At 40.5% G+C, this 11,412-nt stretch overlaps 1 protein-coding gene across 6 annotated transcripts in view; it reads left to right on the top strand.

Moving 5' to 3' along the window:
• The first annotated feature begins 840 nt into the window (after positions 1-840).
• The window catches only part of LOC148302714 (CLIP-associating protein-like), an 82,357-nt gene continuing 71,785 nt past the window's right edge, over positions 841-11,412 (top strand). For 3 of the 6 annotated variants that reach the window (XM_088271150.1, XM_088271152.1, XM_088271148.1), the window contains exons 1-2: positions 845-962; positions 5,891-6,113. The gene's annotated coding sequence lies outside the window, so the exon portion shown is untranslated. Of the gene's footprint in view, positions 976-5,890; positions 6,114-11,412 lie in introns of all 6 variants that reach the window. The other 3 variants (XM_088271154.1, XM_088271149.1, XM_088271153.1) reach the window with 2 other exon arrangements.

Below are 11,412 nucleotides of genomic sequence, written 5' to 3'. Positions count from 1 at the left end.
AATATCACTTTTACAAATACATCATGTTTTTAATTTTTTGAAAAGAAATGCGGAAGAAAACTACGAAAATATCATTTTTAAATACATATCTTTCTGTGAGTTTATAGGGGTTTATCGATAACTGAAAACCTTAATGCGCAAATTGTCTTTCTAATACTGATTATTGATCTCTAAATATTTAAATTGAATAGTATTTTTTGCAGACTAAAGTGGCCTGTTGTTCAAAAGGAATTAATTTGTAATCGAGTGATATCACAATCATAAGGCGACTCTTAATTATTGTATTACGGAATTCTTTCCTTCTTGTTCTGGTACCTCTCCAATTATTGGAGATAGGTAAACTTGCTGAAAAATCTTGAGCCATCCCTCAACAGGACAAAAAGATCCTTGTAATACTCGTCCACTTCATGTTGTGGAGCTAGGACATTCTGTTTCCCTATGTTGCTTCTGTCCTCGAGTTTTCCCCTCATTCTTTCTCCACCATCATTATTAATTAAACAAAAATTAAAATAATGAAACACAAATATTTAATTAAAAAAAATAAAATGCTGTTGTTTTAATTCATTTAAGATAAAATAAGACAAATATTTATCAACGCTTATATCGTGTTATTTATTTATTCGTATTAATAACACGTTTAAAAAAACTGATTTTTTAATTATAATAAAAATTATGTTTTAGAATACTGGACAAATTACTTCCATTAAAGTATAATGTACTTTATTTGATAATGATTAGTTTGGTAATTTTTGGGCAAGGGGTTAAGAAAAAAAGTAAGTAAGTAGGTACTAAAAGTGATAAGGTCACGTGACTAATATTTTAATTCGCGCATGCGCCGTCGATTGTACAATTTCAAAATGATGGCTGCCCGTCTCGCTGATATCGCCCCGTGTTGTTACTAAATCCGATTTTTCATCCGACCGTTCCGAGATAGTGTAAATAACCCAATCGCGAGTTAATATGTGAGTGATCCGAGTGCGTATTCATTTTTATGTTTGCAACGGCCGTGCTGCATGCCGTTAGTGGCGCTTCTCAAAATGGAAGTCCTGCCCACTTTTATTAGCAAATGTTTTTATTCTAACGTCTTTTGTTTCACGCGTGCGGATTTCAGTGTGGTGCTTTGCGTTTATGTAAAGGAAACGGTTCCGAAATTGATCTTAAAGATATGATTTCGCCTCTAGGGCAATATTTACGTTTCCATCGGTGGTTTGGCCTTGGTCGAGCTTAATTCCTATTTTGACAGTTCCTCACTTTAACGAAGGTGGACCCGGATCTATTTTGTGATCCGATTCATTACGATCAGTCATCGGATCTGAATCATTTAACCCAATCTTCGTTTGGTTTCTTTATTTTCATTCTGCCATGGTTAAGATATGGATTTAGTGTTTAGATTAACAACCTACAGCCCGTTAAATTAGTTATATCCATTGTTATTGTATTTACCCCATGATCGCCTATTGTAAATAATGAATCACCCATTATTTACAGCAGCTGATCATGTGAAACAATGTTGATTACCTTACAGGGACTGTTGAGTATCTCGGACTTTTGTGCAGTATAATTTTTTTCATGTTATTAAAAATCTTTGTTTTAGAAATTGCTGTTTGTTTCCAATATTGTAAATCGTCCCGTGAGTTTAAAAGAGTCATATTAATATAGGCTTCACGTACGTATTATATATTGAAAGAGCCCTAGTGCCCTAGAAGTAGTATTTTATAAAAATAGCGCCCTTTAAATCATGCAATATTATTATTATTTTAAACTCTTCTCTCTTTTAAACACCTACAACTTCCAGTCAGTGCATAGGGTACCTATTGGATTTCCGCGCGCCAAATACATGAAAACAATATGGTCATTAGAAAGGAATAATGCCGAACTGGTTAAAAAAACGAACGATTACATTATATTTTCGAATCGATTCGGTGAATCGGTTCGTTTACGAGTTTACCTCTCGGCCAATCTAAAGATTGACGTAATGTGTAACCGGTGCGAAATACCTTCTTTTTCACCTTGCGGGTCGAATGTTTTCCAATTATCACTCCATTCTTTCACGGACCCGTACAAAAAACCTTCCCAATTCACCCAATCCGCCATTCTCGTAACGTGTTTGTTTTCCTTCACCTTACAGTGTCTGTTTGATCAATCCATGATGTCATTACTTTATGCTAATTCTTAATTCAGCCTTCTGCCCAATCTAGGTTGGTGAATTGCCTTTATTAAGTGTAAATATTATAATAAACAATTGGGATAAGTAGTTCTCTTTTTGTTCGTGCATTTTTGTGGCATTAAATATCGCGAGTTTTTTGTTTTTCTTTCCTTCTGTGACATCAGTAAAAAAGTAAATAAAAACGTCTCACATACGTAACATAACCTGGAAAAGATAACGGCTTTTTATCAGAACGCAATCAAAATATTTAATTCTGGAATGCGAGATTATCAGTGAATTTTTAAATGTAACCTAAAATTAAAGATAACCCAATTTTCAAAATATCAACATAGGTTTTATAATTTTCACTTTTAAATTGTTTCCCCGGTTTATTTGCAATTTGCGCAATTGAAATAGTCAAAATATTCTATTAATTAAAGAAAGACGTTTTTTGATAATGAAAAAACCGTCAGAGAGAGTGTTAATTTTTCTGCGTACAGTTATGAGTTTTGAAACTCAGGAAGGTTGAAAAATTCTTGTCATGATTTAAGTGCGTATTTGATTGCAAACATGTCAGATGTTTTGGATAATTATCATGTATGCATTAAGATATGGAAACAAAACTGCATTTATTAATATACGTTTTATCATCTCTACCTATCCTTATTAGAAAATAGTGTTATTATATATATTTTTTTAAATTTTAAAGATAAATATTTGTGTTTTTACTATTTTCAAAAATACTTAAATTTCATACTATTTCTGTGAGCCTAGGCTACTCATTATTAGAAACAGGTATCAAATTATGGTAGAGTAAGTTCGATCTGAGAACTAACCACGGGACAACCAAACGACAGTAAAAATATTAAAATAAAGTAGTGTAGTGTTTAGAGTGTTTGGCAACCTCGTTGGAGTTCCCCGGTTCGATTCCCAGGAGAGTCAAAATAAATACAAGTGATTTTTCTCTCATATTTTATATTACCTTGGACCGATAACTGAAGCGCAGGGCTGCTCACCATTGTTTCATGTATTTAACGATCAAGATAACACTGCTTGTGTAGGATGCAGTGCCTTAAACTCTATTGGGTGCAGATAAGGGTTGGAAAAAAAATAAGTAGAAAACAAAACATACTAGGAAAAATTGCAACAATACTTTATGTACTAATTTGAAATGCTCCATTGAAAGCTGTCCCCCCGCATGCCCAGATCTGATACAGAAGCATCTAGGCTTCCTGACAGATCTGCTCCTGCTAAGCAATTTTTTTAAGTTGCGAAATTGATTGAAAATGTGAAACAATATAAAATTGTATCCCGATTTTACTGTGAATTTACATTTGAAAGCTTTCAATATACCCGTCAAATGCTATCAAATTTCTGAGATGAATTGCTGTTTTATTGTTGTTTTTTTCACGACCCCCCGGGAATTGAACCTCCTGCGTGGTAGCCAAATACGCTATCCATTACACTACAGAGGCGTAACCTGTTTTTCGGGACAAATTCCTTATCACAACATTTTGTGTGTATCCAAACCCTTGTTCACAAACCTGTTTCTCTAATTAGGAGTCGTTTTTACATTTTGACATCTCAACATGGATGATTTCATTTTTTTATTTTATTTAAATCACAATTTTAAACATATTTTAATTCTTTTTTACCCACCAAGCCACGTTGTGTCTTGTCGTGGAGTTCTTTTTAAATTCATTTTTATTGTTTTTAACCATTTTAACCTAATATACACACAAAAAGAGAATAATTAAAAATATAAACATTTTACAATTTTCATAAAATTAACTTTTGATCATTCACCCATTCCTTTATTTTGCCTTTGTTCCATATTTTATTTTGACCTCTAACATCCGTTGGCAACAAATTAAAAATGTTTGGAACGATTGCAGTGTTGGACTCCCATGTTTACTGTTAATTCTTGGGAGTGTCAAACCTTCGTTGTGGGTAAATCGTGTATCATGGTGGTGTACTAGAAGATTTTGATATTTTTGTCTAGTTTGTTGTTCAACGATAATACTCATTCACAATATTTGATTTGTCGTGATGTCAATTCAATGTTATGTAAAAATTCTTTATCTGCTCCACATTACTCATTGGTCTTCCACTTCATCTCTTGCCTTCTATTTTTCTCTTTTTATAAGCTATTGATAGTAAGAACACATGGGAATAAAACATTTTTTTATGAAGCGGTCTCTTGTATCCATGTTTTTTTTACAATGGTGTAAAATGAGAGGACCAAATCTCTTTCAAAGAAGTTTCTCTTATGTTCTTCTTCTTCTAACACTTGTCCACACCCAATGGTGCATAGGGCACTGCATCACATTAACACAGTGTTATCTGGAAGGTACATTCATGAAGGCAAGGTGATCACTTCTGCGCTTCAGGGACCAGTACTCTCTTTTAAAGAAGTTTCTCTTATGTCTCTTCTTTTTCTAACTCTTGTCCACACCCACTGGTGCATAGGGCACTGCATCACATTAACACAGTGTTATCTGGAAGGTACATTCACAAAGGCAAGGTGATTACTTCTGCGCTTCAGGGACCAGTACTCTCTGTTAAAGAAGTTTTTCTTATGTTTCTTTTTCTTCTAACCCTTGTCCACACCCAATGGTGCATAGGGCGCTGGATCGTATTGATGCAGTGTTATCTTACATGAAGGGAAAGTGATCACTTCTGCGCTTCGGGGACCGGTCCAGGGTAATATTTAATAAATATTAGAGTTTAATTCACTAGTATATATTTTTAATATATATTAGTGAATTAACTCTCTTATGTTTAGGTCTTTTATATCTTGGTTTGACTGTAATAGAGGTAACCAAATATTATTTTAATCAAAGGTAAAATACATTAACGATCAAGAGTACATTTATTAAATATGGCAGCGCGATGGTTAGTTCTTCTTCTTCTTCTTCTTCTCTAGCCTTCTGTTCTCCACTCCTGGATATAGATCTCTTCGATATCCTTCCATTTCCTCCGGTCGGTCGCTGTTTGCAGCCAGTTTTTACCCCTCACAGCGACTATGTCCTCGGACCATCTTTTTTGGGGTCTACCGACGCTTCTTTTATTCTCTCAAGGTCTACATCTTAAAAATTTTAGGGTCCATCTTATGGGGTCCTGTCTTGCAACGAATCACAGACCTTTAAATGTTCAGACTTCCATATTTTCTTATCAAGAAAAATCCGTTCTCTCTTTTAAAAGATGTCTTCTTCTTCTTATTGTAGGCCTTGCGGCCTGTTTTTAAGAGGGATTAGCCTCCTGCGATGTCGATTCCCAGCTATCGAACCATCTCTTTGGTCGTCTGCCCGGGAGTCGCCTACCACGGGGTTGGCCATATAGTGCGATGTGGGGGAGTCTGGATGGTTCCATTCTCCTCACACGCGCATACCATTGTCTCCTTCGTTGCCTTCCCCACCTAATGACATCTTCGACCTCGCATATTTAAAAGATGTAATACATAATATCCAATAATTGAAGAATACACTTGTTTTATACCACTTGAGTTTTATTAAAGACTACATGTTTCAGAAGTTAAACTTCAGAAGTTAAACCATCATCAGTTATTATACAGACCTGAATGATGGAAGTTTAACTTCCGAAACAAGAAGTCTTTAATAAAACTCAAGTGGTAAAAAACAAGTGTTTTCTTTAATTATTGTAACATGTCTTACCACAAAGTTAATGCCGAAACAATAAATAAAATATATAATATCCATAATTGTATTTGTTTTATTTTTTTAGAAAATAATTTAATTAGTGACTAAAATTAACCAACGCCGGTTATAGACTATAATATAATAAAAATAATAAAGTGAGTGTGATCAGTATGTGAATATATATATATAGTTTTATAATATAGTGTGTAGTTTTTACGAGGAACATGATAAGCATTAAGGAGCTACCAAGTATTGGAAAGAAATCACTCTTGCCCGACACATAGCAGTCGATTACACCCTCTTAATATGTAAGTATACCTCAAATATTAATTTACTTTACAGATAGTAGAAGTCATGATCTCTCTTCTCCGTCTTATTCCTTATTACTGAGGGTTGTGACCCTTACGGAAGCAATGACTCTTCTCCAGTTATCCCTTGACTGCGCTGCACGTAGCGCTCCAACCACCGAGGTGCCTGCTGCTGCCTTAACTCCATCGGTCCATCGTGTGGGGATCTTCCTCTTCCTCTCTTTCCCTCCAGGCTACCGATCACAACCAGTCGTTCCAGGCTATCCTCATTGCCACGCGCAACGTGTCCAAAGAACTGGAGAATCAATCGGTCATGTACGCCATTGGCCAGAGTCTAGCCATCCGATTGTAGTTCCTGGCGAATTGACTCGTTGGTGCGTCTAGCTGTCCATGGAATTCGGATTTATGCTTTTAAAAGCAGCAGAAGTCATGTATCGCTCACTCCTTTCAAGAACGTCATAAATAAAAAAACTTGATTTTTCAGGAGAAAGTTTTTAAAGTTTAAAAACATAATGAAATGCATTAAAAATAAATATCAAGCCACTTATTAAACTTTTTACGGTGCGACAGATCTTTTTAGGTAAAAGGTTTTTTCTCCATTTGAAAAATATTTAGTATATTTAAAAAAAAAAAATAAACAATACCTTTCCTTCAAAATGCAAAAACAACACATTCTGCCCTGTAGCGGGTAAATATTGAGTTAAAAATATGCCGCTTTTGCTGGGATATAGTATATTTTCTGGGCATTCTGAAAACATGCACAACTGAAAATTGTCGTATTTTGATTTATGACGTTCTTGAAAGGAGTGAGCGATTTGTGGGTTTAGTATGCTCGGAGTCGCGTATGTCGGGATGAATAGAGTACATTATAATTGTAATTGATTGTGCAAGAGTTGAACCCGAGACCTATAAGTGCGTACGCGAGCGCTCGACTTTCTTTCTATCATTCGTATCAAGGCTGCTGTGAGCTGCAACTAGTCTCGTACAGGGTGCGCCGAAAATGTCTACCTCATTTTTTCCCCTTTATTAACAGCTGTAGCTAGTTTGTATAAAATTTATTACATAGTTTGAATATTTCATTCATTTTTTTCATTCAAACCCTTTTCCGCACCCCAATGGTGCATAGGGCACTGCATTATAAACACAGTGTTATCTTGATCGTTAACACACAAAGGAAAGGTGATCAGCCTTCCGCTTCAGGTACCAGTCCAGGGTAATATTGAATAAATATTAGAGTGAAAAAATCACTTATATTTATTTGACCCCCCCCTGGGAATCGAACCCGGGACCTCCAGAACGGTAGCCGAGCGTGCTGACCATTACACTACGGAGGCGGACAGTTTGAATATACAGTTAAAAAAAAAAAACATTATTATATAAACTAACTAACCATCACGCCGCTTCCCCGAAGGGGTAGGCAGAGAGAATCGAACGCCACACCACTCTGTCTTTGCAAACATTCTTCGCCTCTTCTACATTCATGCATCTCCTCACACATACTCGACGATTATTACGACTCCTGACCCGGCCGCTTTCAAGTATTTGACATACCTGATAGTGCCAAGTTTTCCTCGGTCTTCCTCTATTACAATATTAAATTCCTAAATTTATATCGTAACGAAAAATATATAAACACAGTTCTGTGGACGTTAGTTTAATAATAATAATAATAAAACCCTTATCCGCACCCCAATGGTGCATAGGGCACTGTGTCATATTAACGCAGTGTTATCTTAATCGTTTACACATGAAGGAAAGGTGATCGGCCCTCCGCTTCAGGTACCAGTCCAGGGTAATATTGTATGGATATTATCAATGTATGGAAGAGGAGCATGGAGTTGGCAAAAGAAGGATGAAAGTAGACTGAATGCACTAGGAATGCGATCCCTCAGAAGAATGTGCGGCGTAACGGTGCATTATAGATGTTCGAATGGCAAAAGGAGGATGAATGTGGAATGAATGCTGTCGAAATGCGATCCCTCAGAAGAATGTGCGGCAAAACCACGTTTGATAGATGTTCCATCAACCCAAGAAAGGTGCGTTGAGATGGTTTAGACATGACAACGAATGGGCGAGTCGAAATGCGATCTCTCAGACCGATGTGCGGTGAAAAGATGTATGATAGTTGTTCGAATGGTGACATATGCAGCGTGATGGTTGGTTAGTTAGTTAGTTAGTTGATATAGATTGTTGGTTTTCGGGTCACCGTGTAAGGCCATACTGGCAGACGCGACCGCTTCCAATTCGCTCTCGTGCTAAATGGGCATTAGTACCTACCGGCTTGACAAAAAATACACGACCGTGTAACTACACATTAATACCACAAACTGACTACACACTACATACGTCCATGTATGTAGTACGCTAGCTGTGCACGCGAACCCGTCATTTCGGCAGCCTATTTCTGTAGACAAAACTTTTAAATGGTGCCATTGCAGATCGGAGAGCGCATCGTCGCTCTCTCGGCTGACTGTCGTAACTGCGTTTGCACAATTTTTATTCATAAGTGCGATTTTGTCCTCATGCCGCTTCCTATATGATATAATACGAGCTTATTCCAAGCTCTTAAAGAGACTTAAATAATGGATACCGTAACAAAAAATATTAAGAGCTCCCCAGCCCTGTATAGAGTCGTCCCATCTAGCATGTACACTGACCCAGTATAGAGTCCTCCCATCTAGCGTGTACACTGACTGCTGCTACGTCCCCCAGCCCAGTATAGAGTCCTCCCATCTAGCGTGTACACTGACGCAGTATAGAGTCGTCCCATCTAGCATGTACACTGACCCAGTATAGAGTCCTCCCACCTAGCGTGTACACTGACTGCTGCTACGTCCCCCAGCCCAGTATAGAGTCGTCCCATCTAGCATGCACACTGACCCAGTATAGAGTCGTCCCATCTAGCGTGTCACTGACTGCTGCTACGTCCCTCAGCCCAGTACAGAGTCCTCCCATCTAGCGTGTACACTGACGCAGTATAGAGTCGTCCCATCTAGCATGTACACTGACCCAGTATAGAGTCCTCCCACCTAGCGTGTACACTGACTGCTGCTACGTCCCCCAGCCCAGTATAGGATCGTCCCATCTAGCATGTACACTGACCCAGTATAGAGTCCTCCCACCTAGCGTGTACACTGACCCAGTATAGAGTCCTCCCACCTAGCGTGTACACTGACTGCTGCTACGTCCCCCAGCCCAGTATAGGATCGTCCCATCTAGCATGTACACTGACCCAGTATAGAGTCCTCCCACCTAGCGTGTACACTGACCCAGTATAGAGTCCTCCCACCTAGCGTGTACACTGACTGCTGCTACGTCCCCCAGCCCAGTATAGGATCGTCCCATCTAGCATGTACACTGACCCAGTATAGAGTCCTCCCACCTAGCGTGTACACTGACCCAGTATAGAGTCCTCCCACCTAGCGTGTACACTGACTGCTGCTACGTCCCCCAGCCCAGTATAGGATCGTCCCATCTAGCATGTACACTGACCCAGTATAGAGTCCTCCCACCTAGCGTGTACACTGACCCAGTATAGAGTCCTCCCACCTAGCGTGTACACTGACTGCTGCTACGTCCCCCAGCCCAGTATAGAGTCGTCCCATCTAGCATGTATACTGACCCAGTATAGAGTCGTCCCATCTAGCATGTACACTGACCCAGTATAGAGTCCTCCCACCTAGCGTGTACACTGACTGCTGCTACGTCCCCCAGCCCAGTATAGGATCGTCCCATCTAGCATGTACACTGACCCAGTATAGAGTCCTCCCACCTAGCGTGTACACTGACCCAGTATAGAGTCCTCCCACCTAGCGTGTACACTGACTGCTGCTACGTCCCCCAGCCCAGTATAGGATCGTCCCATCTAGCATGTACACTGACCCAGTATAGAGTCGTCCCATCTAGCATGTACACTGACCCAGTATAGAGTCCTCCCACCTAGCGTGTACACTGACTGCTGCTACGTCCCCCAGCCCAGTATAGGATCGTCCCATCTAGCATGTACACTGACCCAGTATAGAGTCCTCCCACCTAGCGTGTACACTGACCCAGTATAGAGTCCTCCCACCTAGCGTGTACACTGACTGCTGCTACGTCCCCCAGCCCAGTATAGGATCGTCCCATCTAGCATGTACACTGACCCAGTATAGAGTCCTCCCACCTAGCGTGTACACTGACCCAGTATAGAGTCCTCCCACCTAGCGTGTACACTGACTGCTGCTACGTCCCCCAGCCCAGTATAGAGTCGTCCCATCTAGCATGTATACTGACCCAGTATAGAGTCGTCCCATCTAGCATGTACACTGACCCAGTATAGAGTCCTCCCACCTAGCGTGTACACTGACTGCTGCTACGTCCCCCAGCCCAGTATAGGATCGTCCCATCTAGCATGTACACTGACCCAGTATAGAGTCCTCCCACCTAGCGTGTACACTGACCCAGTATAGAGTCCTCCCACCTAGCGTGTACACTGACTGCTGCTACGTCCCCCAGCCCAGTATAGAGTCCTCCCATCTAGCGTGTACACTGACGCAGTATAGAGTCATCCCATCTAGCATGTACACTGACCCAGTATAGAGTCCTCCCACCTAGCGTGTACACTGACTGCTGCTACGTCCCCCAGCCCAGTATAGAGTCCTCCCATCTAGCGTGTACACTGACGCAGTATAGAGTCGTCCCATCTAGCATGTACACTGACCCAGTATAGAGTCCTCCCACCTAGCGTGTACACTGACTGCTGCTACGTCCCCCAGCCCAGTATAGGATCGTCCCATCTAGCATGTATACTGACCCAGTATAGAGTCCTCCCACCTAGCGTGTACACTGACTGCTGCTACGTCCCCCAGCCCAGTATAGGATCGTCCCATCTAGCATGTACACTGACCCAGTATAGAGTCCTCCCACCTAGCGTGTACACTGACCCAGTATAGAGTCCTCCCACCTAGCGTGTACACTGACTGCTGCTACGTCCCCCAGCCCAGTATAGGATCGTCCCATCTAGCATGTACACTGACCCAGTATAGAGTCCTCCCACCTAGCGTGTACACTGACCCAGTATAGAGTCCTCCCACCTAGCGTGTACACTGACTGCTGCTACGTCCCCCAGCCCAGTATAGAGTCCTCCCATCTAGCGTGTACACTGACGCAGTATAGAGTCATCCCATCTAGCATGTACACTGACCCAGTATAGAGTCCTCCCACCTAGCGTGTACACTGACTGCTGCTACGTCCCCCAGCCCAGTATAGAGTCCTCCCATCTAGCGTGTACACTGACGCAGTATAGAGTCGTCCCATCTAG

This window comes from Brachycentrus maculatus, unplaced genomic scaffold (genome assembly GCF_059751285.1).
Source record: "Brachycentrus maculatus isolate JH-2025_06_01 unplaced genomic scaffold, ASM5975128v1 h1tg000420l, whole genome shotgun sequence".
Taxonomy (NCBI): domain Eukaryota; kingdom Metazoa; phylum Arthropoda; class Insecta; order Trichoptera; family Brachycentridae; genus Brachycentrus; species Brachycentrus maculatus.
Note: the sequence above shows the minus strand (reverse complement) of the source record. Positions and strands in the feature narration are given on the sequence as shown.